Source organism: Stegodyphus dumicola, chromosome 10 (genome assembly GCF_044657685.1).
Source record: "Stegodyphus dumicola isolate Sdum_Otavi_A_Nest chromosome 10, ASM4465768v1".
In the NCBI taxonomy this organism is placed as follows: domain Eukaryota; kingdom Metazoa; phylum Arthropoda; class Arachnida; order Araneae; family Eresidae; genus Stegodyphus; species Stegodyphus dumicola.
The window spans coordinates 156,448,219-156,462,354 of NC_140777.1; the positions used below are offsets into that span (position 1 = coordinate 156,448,219).

At 34.1% G+C, this 14,136-nt stretch overlaps 1 non-coding gene across 1 annotated transcript; it reads left to right on the forward strand.

The window, feature by feature from the left end:
- The first annotated feature begins 13,428 nt into the window (after positions 1-13,428).
- On the forward strand, positions 13,429-13,590 carry LOC118194139 (U1 spliceosomal RNA). Its single transcript, XR_004759054.1, has one exon. It is a non-coding gene; the product is annotated as a U1 spliceosomal RNA (small nuclear RNA).
- Positions 13,591-14,136: the final 546 nt, after the last annotated feature.

Sequence of the window (14,136 nt, forward strand, 5' to 3'; positions counted from 1 at the left end):
GCTTTTAGTTAGTAGTTAGCTTTTAGAAGTAGTTAAGCTTTTATAAAACAGAGCATTACGAAGATATTTAATGTTATAAAGTTAGGTAATTTGGTAAATTTCAGTTGTTCACCAAAGCAATGAATTATGAAGTTCCTTGTATATCTTTATAAATGAACTTTATTGCTGTTTTAAGCAATTAAACAACTGTTCAAGTTATTTTAATAATTTTGAAATATATACACTAAACAATAAAATGTATTGGTCTATTTGTCAACCTTGATTTTGGCACGAAAGTCTGCAGAATGCTTCGCAGTTTTTAAGCACATAGAGGCACTGCAATTCTTATTCCTTGATCTGAAGTTTTCTTCAATTTTTTTTTTTTTAATTTAAATTGCTGTATTGGCACACATACAATTTTTGTATAGTGGCTTCAGAAGTGGATAAGTTTTTCGAACACTTTCGTTTTTGTTTTACTGGCGACGCTGAATTTTGCGATGAAATGCAGCACATTTATTGCCGAGTATCACCTTCCAGATTTTTCATAGTGTTATGTATACATCAGCAGTGAATTATTCTCCTCTTTCCTCAAATACACTACGGCGATAAACAATAACCATTAACTAAAGATTTTGCGTAAATTCCCACTCATAATAATTGAAATTGCGAAAATCTCACAATTAGCACCTAAACACACTATTTAGCAGCACAATTCTTTCGAAAGCGCGCCGTAGTAGTCAAAAGTGGGGTAGGCGTTTTGCCAGGGGTAGGTTTTGTCGATATTTCCGTGACGTCAAAAATTCGAAAAGTGGGGTAGGGTTTGGAAATACGCGGCAGTGCTATTCACCATAGGCGAAAGTGTCGTAGGACGAAACACCTTGTTACATGTTATCTTTTGAGTAGGTCCAAAGGCTTTAGTGACATTACTACAGTAAGTTCTCCATGAGATTAACTTGGCCTCTTTAATTTTTCTTTTATATAAAGCTCTGGCTTTATATAAAATGTTATCATTTTGAGTTGCCGTAGATATGGATCTACCGTGGATTGTGCTTTTCTGCGAAGTGCCCGAACTCTGCTCCTCTCTGTGTTAAGCTCTGGTGACCACCAGGATATCGAGTGTTTTGCCTTTACAGATTTCAAACGATATGCTCTGTGGGCGGCTTGCACTATTTTTGTAACTAGTAAGTCATAGAGATTATCTAAAGAGTTTCTGTCCTGGCAGTTGTTGAAATCTTTGATAAATTCCTCTACATGCGCTTGAATGTGTTCCCGTAAAACGGAATGTCCTCCAAATGCCGTTTTGAATCTTTTCTTTATTATGTAGTCTATAGGAGTATCCAGCCTGTAAGAAATAATTTTGTGATCACTGAGTGGCGGCAGGTCACTCACTGTCCAATCTTGTATGTACGGAGTTGTATTGGAAGTTGATATTGTCAGATCTGGCCACCCTCGAGCTCTAGATGTTTCAAAGGTAGGCGGTGAGTCCTGAGCGTTGATGACAATGAAATGCTTACTAAGAATTCGAGTACCGCAATTTCCCTTCGGTTCTCCGAGTCAGCACCCCATAGTTGACTGGTGGCGTTAAAGTCTCCTGCTATGATACAGTGTGATGCCCCAGTTAGAAGGTTAGAATTAAGTTCCTCTAATAGAGAGGTAATATCTTCGCTCGGGGGTAGATACACAGCAATAATATCAATGATGCAATTACTAGTGTCTAGTCTGATGGAGACTGTATGCTCTGTGATTTTCATTAGGAGAGGGGAGAGAGGGCCACTGTAAATAATCGCAGCTAGCTGATTCTTTGACAGAAACGTTCTGCTGTGTGTTGGAACACTAGGAATCACTCCGTTGTAAACGTATGGCTCTTGGAAGATTCCGACATTGGCAGCAGTATGTGTCATTACACTTGCAGCGTATTTATGGTTGCTGCATAGCATTTCTGCAAGTTACACTGTAAAAATCGAAGACCTGCTATATGTTTATTTAGTGTAATCTTGGTTTAGTTCTTAGCAGTGGTCCTTCTCAGGCTCTCGAAATGGGCTCCATACACTGGGCAGGAACTTGAAGTAGCTGGGTGATCTGTGCTGAAAGAGCTTTTTCAGAATTACTACTGCAGCAATTAGTGTAACTCACTTTTTCCGAGCTACACTCCTGCGTTGGGTGGCTGTTACCACACTTCGCGCAAACTGGAGCGTTTTTACAGTTCCTGCTATAGTGACCGAACTCTTGGCAGTTGTAACAGCGTATGATCCTAATGTACGGACGGAGAGGACAAGACTCAAAACCCACTAAAAGACGGCCTAGCTTAACTAGGTGTTCTGCTGACTTAGGGTCTATGTCTATCACCCAGTTTTTCCTTCCGCTTTGCCCGGAACGGCTTGCTCGTATTTGAAAAGCGCTGGGATTGAAATTGGGCAGTTGGTCTACAAGTGCTGCTGTTAGATCTTCTTTTCCTAGATTCTCAGGTACTCCAAAAATAATTACACTTTCCCTTCTTGGCTTGGGCTCCCGAAATTCAAGTGTCTCTAGTAGTGCTGGCCTGTCCTCGATTGCCTGTTTCAGGCGTAGCAGGTGAGCTTTTTCTCGACACCGGATGAGAAGCTCTCTGGACCTTGTCGGCTGAATCTGCACTAAAGTGATCCCTAGCTGGGAGGGTTTCAAATCTGCCGAAAGTTGAGCTTTAATCCCTTCGGGTGTCCGTGTGGAGTTCTTTGACCTTAATAATAGAACGTGCTCCGATAGAACTGGAGAAGATCTTGGAGGTGGAGAAGTTTTCTGCCTATTTCGTGTCACCTCAGTGAAGGGATATTCTTTTGTGGACTGTTCTTCTGGGGTTGAGGATTCCACTGCTTGATAAGACTCGGAATGTTGAGGATTCTTGTGAGGTGGCTGTAAACTGTGTGCGAGTTGCTGTTGTTGCAGAGCCAAGACTTGTCCCTGTAGCTGGGCGACATAAACCTCTTGTTCCGTTGACCTTATGCGAACGGTGTTCACAAAAGATGTAAATTGCTTTCTTTCAGAAGCGTTTAGTCTGCGAGAATTCCTTTGCTTGTAAGATGAATAACTGGAGTTGGTTACAGATGTGGTTAATTGCTTCCAACCTGGAGTTAGGTGTCGATGTGCTAGCAGCACCTTTAACAGAAGGGGGAGAATGTTGAATATTATGCTCCGTGCCGGCTGGTGATGAGGGAGTATTCGAAGGCATAGTAAGTAAGAGAACACAATGAAGATGCTTTCAGAGCATAAAAAACGAATGATGAGATGAATGATGGATACACATGCACCTGCAATATTCCAGGAATACTCAGTTTACACGATAGAACTGTAAGGAAAGGTAGCGGAACACAATGAACACACTTCAGGACGCTAAACTTGAATGAGGAGATGCACGATCAGATCGCATGCACTTGGGCTAGAGCAAGGCCAACTAGATATCTACAGGCCTGCTCCACCGATTTGTTACGTCACAATCGAAGGCGATCGTTCCCACGGTAGACGCAGCCGACTGTTATGTAGTAAGTACGCAGCGTTTTATTTCCAACACAAAAGTCAAGTTAAATTAATTTTTACAACTAATATTTCCAATTTTAGGAATAATAACGTACTATGTTATATCGTAATGATATTTAAATACTAAATACCGATTTATTAAACAGAAAATAAAAATAAGATTTGAGTGATATTGTAAATTTAGCAGAGCTGATTTAAATTAAACTGAAACGTATCTGAACTTTTATACGGAAATAAAATGGACACAAAAATTATTTATAAAAATTATACGGTATGATAATATCAATGAAAATATAACATATGTAATGAACTAAACAGGAAATGTTTTCATTTTGTAATAAAAAGAAAAAATATGGTAAAGCTCTCAGATGATTTTATATTGCTTAAATTATGAAGACTGATTTATACTGCTTGAATACTAAACAAACACATATAGTATTTCATAATAAAATTAATATCAATTCATTAATTCTAACATAATATTGCTTTATAATTGTTTTTGGTGCAATGATATTGAAGCAAAATGAACTCTTTCTTTTCTTTATTCCCATAAAGATTTTTCAAGATTCAATCAGAGATCCTAAGATGCTTTTTAATAATAAATACACATGTGGACATTAAGTGAAATACATAAATCTTATTAATACATTAATATATTAAAAGTATATCTGAAGTTTAGTCTACATATTGAAAAAAGATTCATTCTAAAGATGTTTTATAGCAAAAACATTACACAGAATATTCAAAAATATATTTCAAGTTCTCTTAAAAAAAGCAAGATCATAACTATGCAATCAATCCCAATGAGCATCATATCATGCTCCAAAAAATTCTTATGAAAGAAAATCTTATTAAAAATACACTCTTAATACATCTCATTAAAAATACACAATATTAAGCAATGAAAAATCCTGCGAGTCATTACGATAGTATAAGATACTGATTAGCCAGTTGAAATTATCATTTCACGTCTGCAATAAGTTGTCATTTGAATTTTTTAAATATTAATAATGGAACATTATTATTGCAGACTCTGATGCGAGGTCCACAAAGATAAACTTCATAAACTTGAATAAGTTTCTACGACTCACTGATATTACAATATATCATCTATATCATTCTATATACCAAAATGGATATAGTTTACAGATGCTTAGTATTCAATTAATTTAGACATTCTTTTTTTTTCTTTTAAAAATATTTAAACTCTTTATACACCACATACTACTACATTAATTTGTATTGCTTAAATTAATTAGATTGATTTATACTGCTTAAATATTAAAAAGATATGTGATATTTCATAACAAAATTCATAAACATATTAATTTAAATAAAATTTTGATTTACATTTATGATTTTACATGCAATTCTATTGAAGCAAAAGCCATTTTTTTTTCTTTCTCATAAAAACATTTGAACATTTAATCCAATATCTTAAGGTACTTTTTAATTATAAACATACAAGTGAACATTTTGGGAAATATATGACAAAAAAGTTTTATTTTAAAGATGTTTTAAAGCATGAACATTATACGAGAAATCTTGTAGCATATCCAAAAATATATTATAAAATTCCCTGAAAACAAAGTGAGATCATAACTATGCAATCTACCCCAATGAGCACCATATCATGCTATAAAAATTCTTATGAAAGAACATCTGATTAAATATACACTAAATTTATTTAATAATAGACAAATAGTAAAAGATGCATGCAGTATTAAGCAATGAAAAATCCAGCATATCATTACAATGTTATAAGATATTAATTATTAAGTTAAACATCATTAATTCACATCAACAAATGTTTGCCATTCAAATTTTTGAAATATGAATGCCAAAACAGGCTTATCATTGTAGCCCCTGATTTGAGGTCTACAAAAATAAACATGATTTAGCTAAATGATTTGGCTTACGGCAAAGGATTTCGATTAATGTGCCTTGAACTACTACTTTGTTTTTTTTTATCCAATCTATTAATGCTTGACAGTCTGAATCTGATTTAAATCCAGGTGGTTGTTCCATATAAATTGGTTTATTCAAGTATCCATTTAAATATGCAGTTTTTACATCAAAAATCTTATTTTGTAGTTCTCGTAAACATCGTAATTTTCTTATTGATAGATCTTTCAACTAATTTCCAGACTTCATGAGCCTCCATTGAACTTAGTTCTTCTATCATTTCATACATCATACTACATAATCTTTTTTCATTGTTCTCGCTCATCTTTTCTTCTGCTTTAGTTTTGGTAAAAATTGCTTTTAAATCATGATCTACAATTTGTTTATCTTAAAGCTTGTATAATTGAAGCTATATCTTTCTCTTTATTACTTTTGATAATTTTAACAACAATCAACTTTAACGTCCTTCTAGTATGAAGTAAATTAATTTTTTATCTCTTATTTCATCCCAACTTGAATGCTTTTACTTTTCAGAATTACAGCTGTATTTATGTAAGCATCTACAGATTCGTTTCGACTCATTTTCAGTTGAGCTAATTCTTTCTACATTTGATATGAATATCTTCTGTTCTTCCCGCCATTTCATTTTTTATTTTCTCCCATCATTTCTTTGTATTCTGTTCATTCACATATTTTAACGCTTATGGAGCTGTCACAGTCTAATTCATTAGATTTCTTGCTATCGCATTATCATCCCATATTTCCCAAGTTTTTATTTCACTTTTAAAATTAACATCTTCCTTTTTGTTTGTTCATCAGCTTCTATCACACTTGTCAATATTTTCAAACTTAATTAACTTTTGATTCTATTTGATCATATAAAGTAATTATCAATTCTATTTGCTCGTATAAGGTAATTATCAGCCAGCCCGTTCACCGAGATTGGAACTCCAGACCAAACTATCAGTTTTCAGCTATTTTACCACTCAGCCACTAATAGGCAGCAGCAAGTTTCTATGGCTCAGTTATGCACAGTTTGCAAATACTAATTATTTAACTTTAAAATTACATAAAAAATTCACCTAAATTCCAGAATTATTTAATTTACCCATTTTTCTTTTTTAGTCATTGGTTTCCTTTAAATTGTTATTTTTAACCTTACAGTAAATATTCTGCAATATATTGGAAATGCATATGACATGCAATGATTTGCCACATTCACAAATACTATCATTCCAAATAACCCTGTTTTCAACTTTCTCTGTGACGAGACTTATTAATATAGAAATGTTGATTTTTTGATGAAATATATAATTTCTCATACATTTCAGATATTAGGATTGAAAATATTTTAAATGCAGAGGTATTAATGAAAAGCACGAATTCTGTTGGCCAAAATAAACCACCTCGATCAATAGCAGCTAAGTACGCAAAATCTTCCCAATATTCAACTATCATTTCTTTGTCAAGAATTAATTTTTTCCTGCAGAGATTACAATTTATATGCTTCAATACATATCTACAAACATATCCAGAAATGTAAATTAGACACATTGTATCTTTTTCTGTAACATTAACATCATTGGATTGATGCAAAACATCACCAAATTCCTTATCAATAAGTTGATCATCATTAAAATCTTCAATATCATGACAAGAAAAATGTTATAAAATAAATGAACCTTTCTCAGAAATTGCATTTTAAGCAAACTAATTAATTTTAGTTTTCTTTTCGACTCTATAATCTGCTGTAAGGATACATTATAATTACAGCCACTCATTTGTTGAAATTGACCAAAACGTCCCTCAAGGTTATCTGTCTGAAATTTTCCTGAAGGAATAAAAGGTAATTTAAATTCTTTTAACAAATACTTTGAAAGTTCATTCTATGTTGCTGTTGTATGGAGAAGAGCAACTTGGGCTTCTTTTGACAGTTTCCCCAATTTGTGACTTACAGTTTTTTGTTGTTAGGCAAAAATCGTTCCATGATATAAGCCACGAACAAAACTGTGATAAACATTCTAAGCTTTTATCTTCTGTTGTCCTTATAAGCTGCATAAATACATCTCGAAACTGTAAGGCCTTTTTAGAGTGTTTAACATTCACAATTTTCCACCACTTTAAAATTACATCAATAAAATGTTTAGTTCTTAAGACATCTTTTCCATACCAAGTTCTATTATTCTGCGATTCAATTTGCAGAGCAGCTAAAGTCTTTTCATCAAAAAGTTTAATAGCAGTACTTACATTCTGTTCCTCTATAGAAGACAGAAATAAAACTTTCCTTGATAAAGTTGGAGTCATTTTAATATTATCGTTTTTTTCTATTTTATACAATCTTTTTAAATGTAGAACACTGGAATTGTAAACAATATTTGAGTTTTCAAATGACGGTATAAAAAATGTTTGGTTTGAATCGTTCTGATTGAACCAGTTGTTTCGTATAGATTTCGATAAATGAACTGGCTTTAGAGTAGAATTGGGTGCCCCTTCGATTGGCGACATTTTTTTAAAAATTTTGGCGATGAAACCTCACTTCTGGTTACAACAATAGTTTTAAATTTGTTTTAGCTTCCTGATTTTATTTAAATGAAAATAGATTGATGTGTACATGGACATATTTAAGGCGCAATGCCTAGTTTGTGCAATTCTAGGATGTTTTTTTAAGTAAAAACAGATCGATGTGTACATGGACACAGATCTTATGCAATTCTTCGACTTCTTATTTTGGTTTTGTGTAGTGGCCATCTTGAAATTGTGACTTCCTGGCGCTGATCTTGGCATCAAGAAAGAATCGCCAATAAACGAGGGGCACCCAATTGTAATCTTTTACCAATGAACTGTATCAAATAATGTAAATATAGGAAGATTATGCATGGTAGGGTTTATAAATGAGGATTTTAATGCACCACCACAAAGCATTTTGAACATATTTCTGTTAATTCTATTATTGTCTTATATTAGAGTTATGATTCGATAGCCACAAGACTGTACATGGTCAATTACTTGTTTTGTAAATATTAATAATTGATGTGATGATAAGTTTTTTACGGGAAACATTGCTACAATATCTCTGTTTTTTGCTAATATAGCTTATAAATGTTTGCAGAGTTGTGGCCTCCATCTGCGAATTATCCGAAAAACCCAATTTTCAGAGATAACTTCCTTAAATATGACGGATGAGGCAATATAAACTTACTGTTACGTATAATATTGTAGCTGTTTGGATTACAATAAAATATATAACAAGACCAGGCAAAGAATTCTGCACTATACGAATGCTGTTTCATTTGCATTAATTGAATCTGTTCATACAAAAACTTAAATTTCTCGGAATGTGGATTATTTTCTGTTTCTGCACATTTCAACAGTAGTTCTGATATTTTATCTAAATTTAAATTGCAGTCATCATGAATATCAGAAGCAGAAAAACCATCCAAATGGCTAATCACTGTCTCAAGCTTAAACCATTTATCACATAGCTTTTCTTCTATAAATATACATTTGAACTTTTCAATGGGAATTTCATTTTCATTGCAAAAAACTCTTACATTTAAATCGTCCAATATTTTTAAAGATACAAGCACTTTTGAACAGTTTAAAAATTCTAATTTCGATAGCCAAAAGATCTTACCTTTGGTTATGAATATCCATGAAGAGGGAAGATCTATTTTTCTTGCAAAACCATTACTAATACCGTTCCATCATCACGAACAGCTTTATCTTCTCGAACGACAAATTTTTTCTTCAAAATGTTTAATGCATACAATACTGTGTTTGCCAGCTACAAAATCTTTGCGATTAATATTTTTTATCCATTTCTGAGAGAGTACAGGATACGAAGGAAATTTGAAAGTCGACACATGTTCATTACTGCTATCGTAATTTGATCGGCATTTAGATACACTACACTTTCTTGGCATTCTAAAACACACTTTTTCTTATAAATTCGAATTCACAATATAATATTTTACTTTCCGGTAAAATACAAAATTTTTCAGAAGAAAAAACACATGTAAACAATTATTTCACTAGCACTAGTCCTATGGCGAAGCAATGTCAACTTACAAAATTGAAGGACTAAGATTATGACGTCAGATCATGTGATCATCAGATTGGAGCAGGCCTGTAGATATCTAGTTGGCCTTGGCTAGAGTATTAAGCATGTACCGTAGCAATAATAGATTAGATAGTTGCGAGAACACAATGTGTGCACTTTCACGGCACTAAAGTGGATGAGGTGATGTATAATGAAACCTCATAAGCTAATAGACTTTCTTGTATATTGAGTATGGGCTGAAGCACTATAAGAGGAATATATATATTTGTTTTATATAAAATGTGACGCACACACTTTAACCTTATATACTAAACAGTTCTAAGTAAGCACAGACTGATAATCACGCACACTATTACACAGCACTGAATAATAACAAAATGACTACTAGAACACGATGCACACACTTTCTAGGACTAAACTCGAATGAGGAGATGCGCAATCAAATCACATAAACTGACAGTAAAGTATGCACTATAGCACTATAAGATGAGATAACTGCAAGAACACTATACTTTCACAGCACTGAAATTTTGATTAGGAGATGAATGAAGATATCTCATAAATAAATAATCTTGCATAAATATTGAGTACTCTGTACACTGTAACGCAGCGCTGTGTAAAAAAAAATGAATACTTCAGCACAATACACGCACTTTTCACTGCCCTTAGTAAGTACTGAATAATATTCACACGCACTATATCAAAGCACTGAATAATATGATTAATACTGGAGCTCTTCGTAGCATTAAACTTGAATGAGGAGATGTACAATCAAATCGTATACACTGCCGATAAAGTATGTACCGTACTGCGAGAACACGATGCACAAACTTCCGGTATTAATAATGAATAAGGAGATGTATGGTGAAATCTCAAAAATCTTCTTTACATATATTGAGTATGTGCTATAGCACTAGTTCGGACTGGGGTATGTAAGAGGTAAATACTTCGTAAGCGTTAAAATCTCTCAAAATAAGCAATGCACACACTTTCACAGATATGAACTTGGATGAGAAATTGCATTGCACACACTTTCACAGATATGAACTTGGATGAGGAATTGCAGTGTAGCACTAATAGAGGAAAATACTGCTGGAGCTGAATGCAAACACGCACTTGGCACGAATGATGTGTTGTACTAATAAAAAACAAAATCAAATACACTGACAGTCGTAAGATGATTACTACTCTTATGTGGCCAAAGATGGCGGTTGACAATCTTTTCCTTCTTGTTTTGAAGGAAAAAATAAATAAATAAATAAAAGCGATTTTGGAAGGGGTGGATTTAGAGTAGTATTCGATTACAAGCGCACCCCTGCGCTGCGTGTGTCCGAGACTGAGAGGAGGGGAGAATGCTAAAGTTCCTTTTTCTTATCAGCAGAAGGAAGGAGGGTCGGTTAACCGCATTACTGTGTTAAAGTAACAACGGTCAGGAGGTCTTAGGTCTTAGGTCCTCGCTTATTCAATAGGTGAAGTCTTTACCTATCTATAACTGTCCTTAATAGGAATCCTAAAAGTGAAAAAAAAATTCCAAATATTGGAATAAACCTGTACACTTGAAGTGTTGAATGACATCCAATGTGGCAGTATGTAACAGTAGCATAACTTTGGTAAAATAGCAATTTAACATTTGAAGCATAACTTTCACATCGTAAAAGAAATTTAACACATCTGTAGCATAAAAACTTTGGCATAACTTTCTCCTCGTAGGTATTACGGCTGAGTGTCCTCCTTCCTCCTTGTCTTGGAGCAACAGAATAGCGTGGGCATAATAGTTGAGGCATATAACAGTAGTGGGCGGAGCATAGTTGCACTGACCAAACGTTGAAGATGGAATTGTGTTATATAACTACATAATAAACAATAATGTACAAATTTTTGCTCCTACGGGGCACACGTATTGCCCTATGACTCGCAGCAACCCTGATATCTCAGATATTATGCTTACTTTTAATGTTTCGCAACAGCCTTATCTCAGTGTGGAATGATCTATCCACCGACCATTTACCTGTTCGTTTTACCCTCTACGGGCTAAGACATGGATTACCACCCATGAAGTCTCGGACCAATTGGATTCAGTACCAGAATGAAATTAATAATAGCATCACTCCTAACGCAAATCTTAACTCAAAAGAAGAGATAGACACTGCTATACAAAACTTAAATATTAAAATCCAGAGTGCCTTAAAAAATGCGCAGTTTGTTAAAAATGAAGACCTAACTCTCCCCTACAACATTAGATTAAAAATTAAAGAGAAAAACAGACTTCGGAAGATTGTTCAGAGAACTCAAAATCCGCAGGATAGAAGAAATTTTAATAAATGCAATAAAGAACTTAGGCTAATGATGATTAAGTATCGCTCAGAGGCATGGGAAAATTTTGTAGACAGCCTATCCCACACAGATTCTACTGTTTGGAGAACTAGTAAAGCGCTCAGAAAGGAGGAGAACAACATTGGCCCAATTAAAGATAACAACCAGGCTTTTCATAAAGCTGAGGATATAGCAAACATCTTCGCTAGCGATTATGAAGACCAATTCACGTTAAATCAGTACAACAACCTAAATGATGTTAACATCGAAAACCATGTAAAAGATTACATTGCTGCTAATAGTCGCAGCGTAGGAAATCTCATCACCCCCCGACAAGTAAAAGATTGTCTTGATACTTTGAACCCAAAGAAAGCGGCCGGTTATGACGGGATTGGTAACAAATTCGTCAAGAACCTGAACAGGAAAGGCATAATCCTCATTACAAAAATTTTTAACGCCCGCTTAAATTTGAACTATTTCCCTCGTATCTGGAAACACGCTACCATTATCGTCATAAGAAAACCAGGAAAAGACGGGTCAACTACGAGCGGTTATAGACCAATCAGCTTGCTCCCTACTCTTGCTAAATTATTTGAACGTATTATTGTAAATCGAGTTAATAACTTCATTGAAAGTCACAACTTGCTACAGAATTACCAGTTTGGCTTCAGACCAGGTCATTCTACAGTACACCAAATCATAAGAATTACAGAAATTATCGGACAACATTTAAATAAGAAAGAGACTGTTGCTGCCCTATTTTTGGACATCGAGAAGGCTTTTGACAAGGTTTGGCATGCTGGCCTCCTTGTCAAAATGATAAATTATGAATTTTCTCCGGACCTTATTACGACAATATTCAGCTACCTAGACAGCAGAACTTTTCAGGTTAAAATTAAAGATACTTTATCCAGCAAGAAAATTATTCAGGCCGGTCTTCCGCAAGGAAGTTTACTTTCGCCAATATTATTTTGTCTATACATCAACGATATGCCAAATATCCCAGATACTAATTTTGCTTTCTATGCGGATGACACCGCAATCATGTGCAGTTCTATTAGCCCCATCAAAGCAAGAGATAAGCTTCATTCTTAATAATAATCTTAATAATACTTAATGTTTCATTCTTAAATTCTCTTAAGGTTATTAATGTTTCATTATTTCATAAATCACTCTCCCATATTATTATTTTTTTAAACCTGAACAGATTAATGAAACATATCCCTACGAAAACTACCGACATCAAAAGTACAAATTTCCAGATTTTTTTTTAAATTCTCACATTTGGGACCAATCCACATTAGAAATTATTTAAAATCCCAATTTTAAAATTTGCCTTTGTTCTTAAAATTTGCACTGATATATCTGCTTATATATTACCACTACGTGCAGTTGGTGTCTTTGTGAAAATTCTTTCTTTTGATGAAACCTATTTTATGATCTATTAGCATCACGCAGCCGAAATTGCAAAAAGCTGCACATGAATACGTAATAGCCCATAAAAGGAGTACATGGCTCATACGTATGTTTCAAAAGGTACTGCAGTCAAATAAGAACTCCAGAACCTCACCGTATCAATTTACGGTGAATGCAAAATTCTTTTCCACCACTTTTTCACTAACAAAATTTTAGTAACAATAAAGTTTGAGCCTCGAAAGGTCATACTTACCTGGCACTGGGGACGCCTTGATCAAATAGGAGGCTACCCCGAGCAGAGGTCTCTCATTGCACTTTGAGGGGTTGACGTTCGCCACATCCGCAAATTGCGGTTGCTTGGGGTGCACAATTTTTGGTAGCTGGGATTGCGTTCGCGCTCTCCCTGTAGATTTTAAAGTAGATTTTTACACCTGTAACTTTCGTATTTAATATCGTGCGTTTTACGTGGTTATAATTAAGACATATATTGACTTAAAATACCCTGCATTTATCTAATTTTAATTGTCAGAAGTTCCGCAGATTAGGGCTTTTGTCAAAGAATATATATATTATTCCATTCATGCACGTTCTTTGCTTCTGGTACTTCATAATTTCTCTGCAAGTTTCATTCTTACTAAGCTATAAACTCATATCACCATCACCACTTCTTAAAATTTATGTGCGCTGTTCTTATAGTTCCTTTTATTCTCTTGTAGAAATTCGAACTCTTTATTTTGAGGAATTTTTATGAGCTGTACTTATCTCGTCGAGAAGTTTTTAACCCTACTTATGACAAACAGGCCTTGAATTTACAGAAGCAAAACTAAAAATGAAATTTTATACGCGAATGCTAATTTTTTGTATCATCGATATATATCTTGTAACTATTAATTTACTCATTATTCAACTGACTATATTTAATTTTTAGGATATCTTTTAAAATTTATTAACAC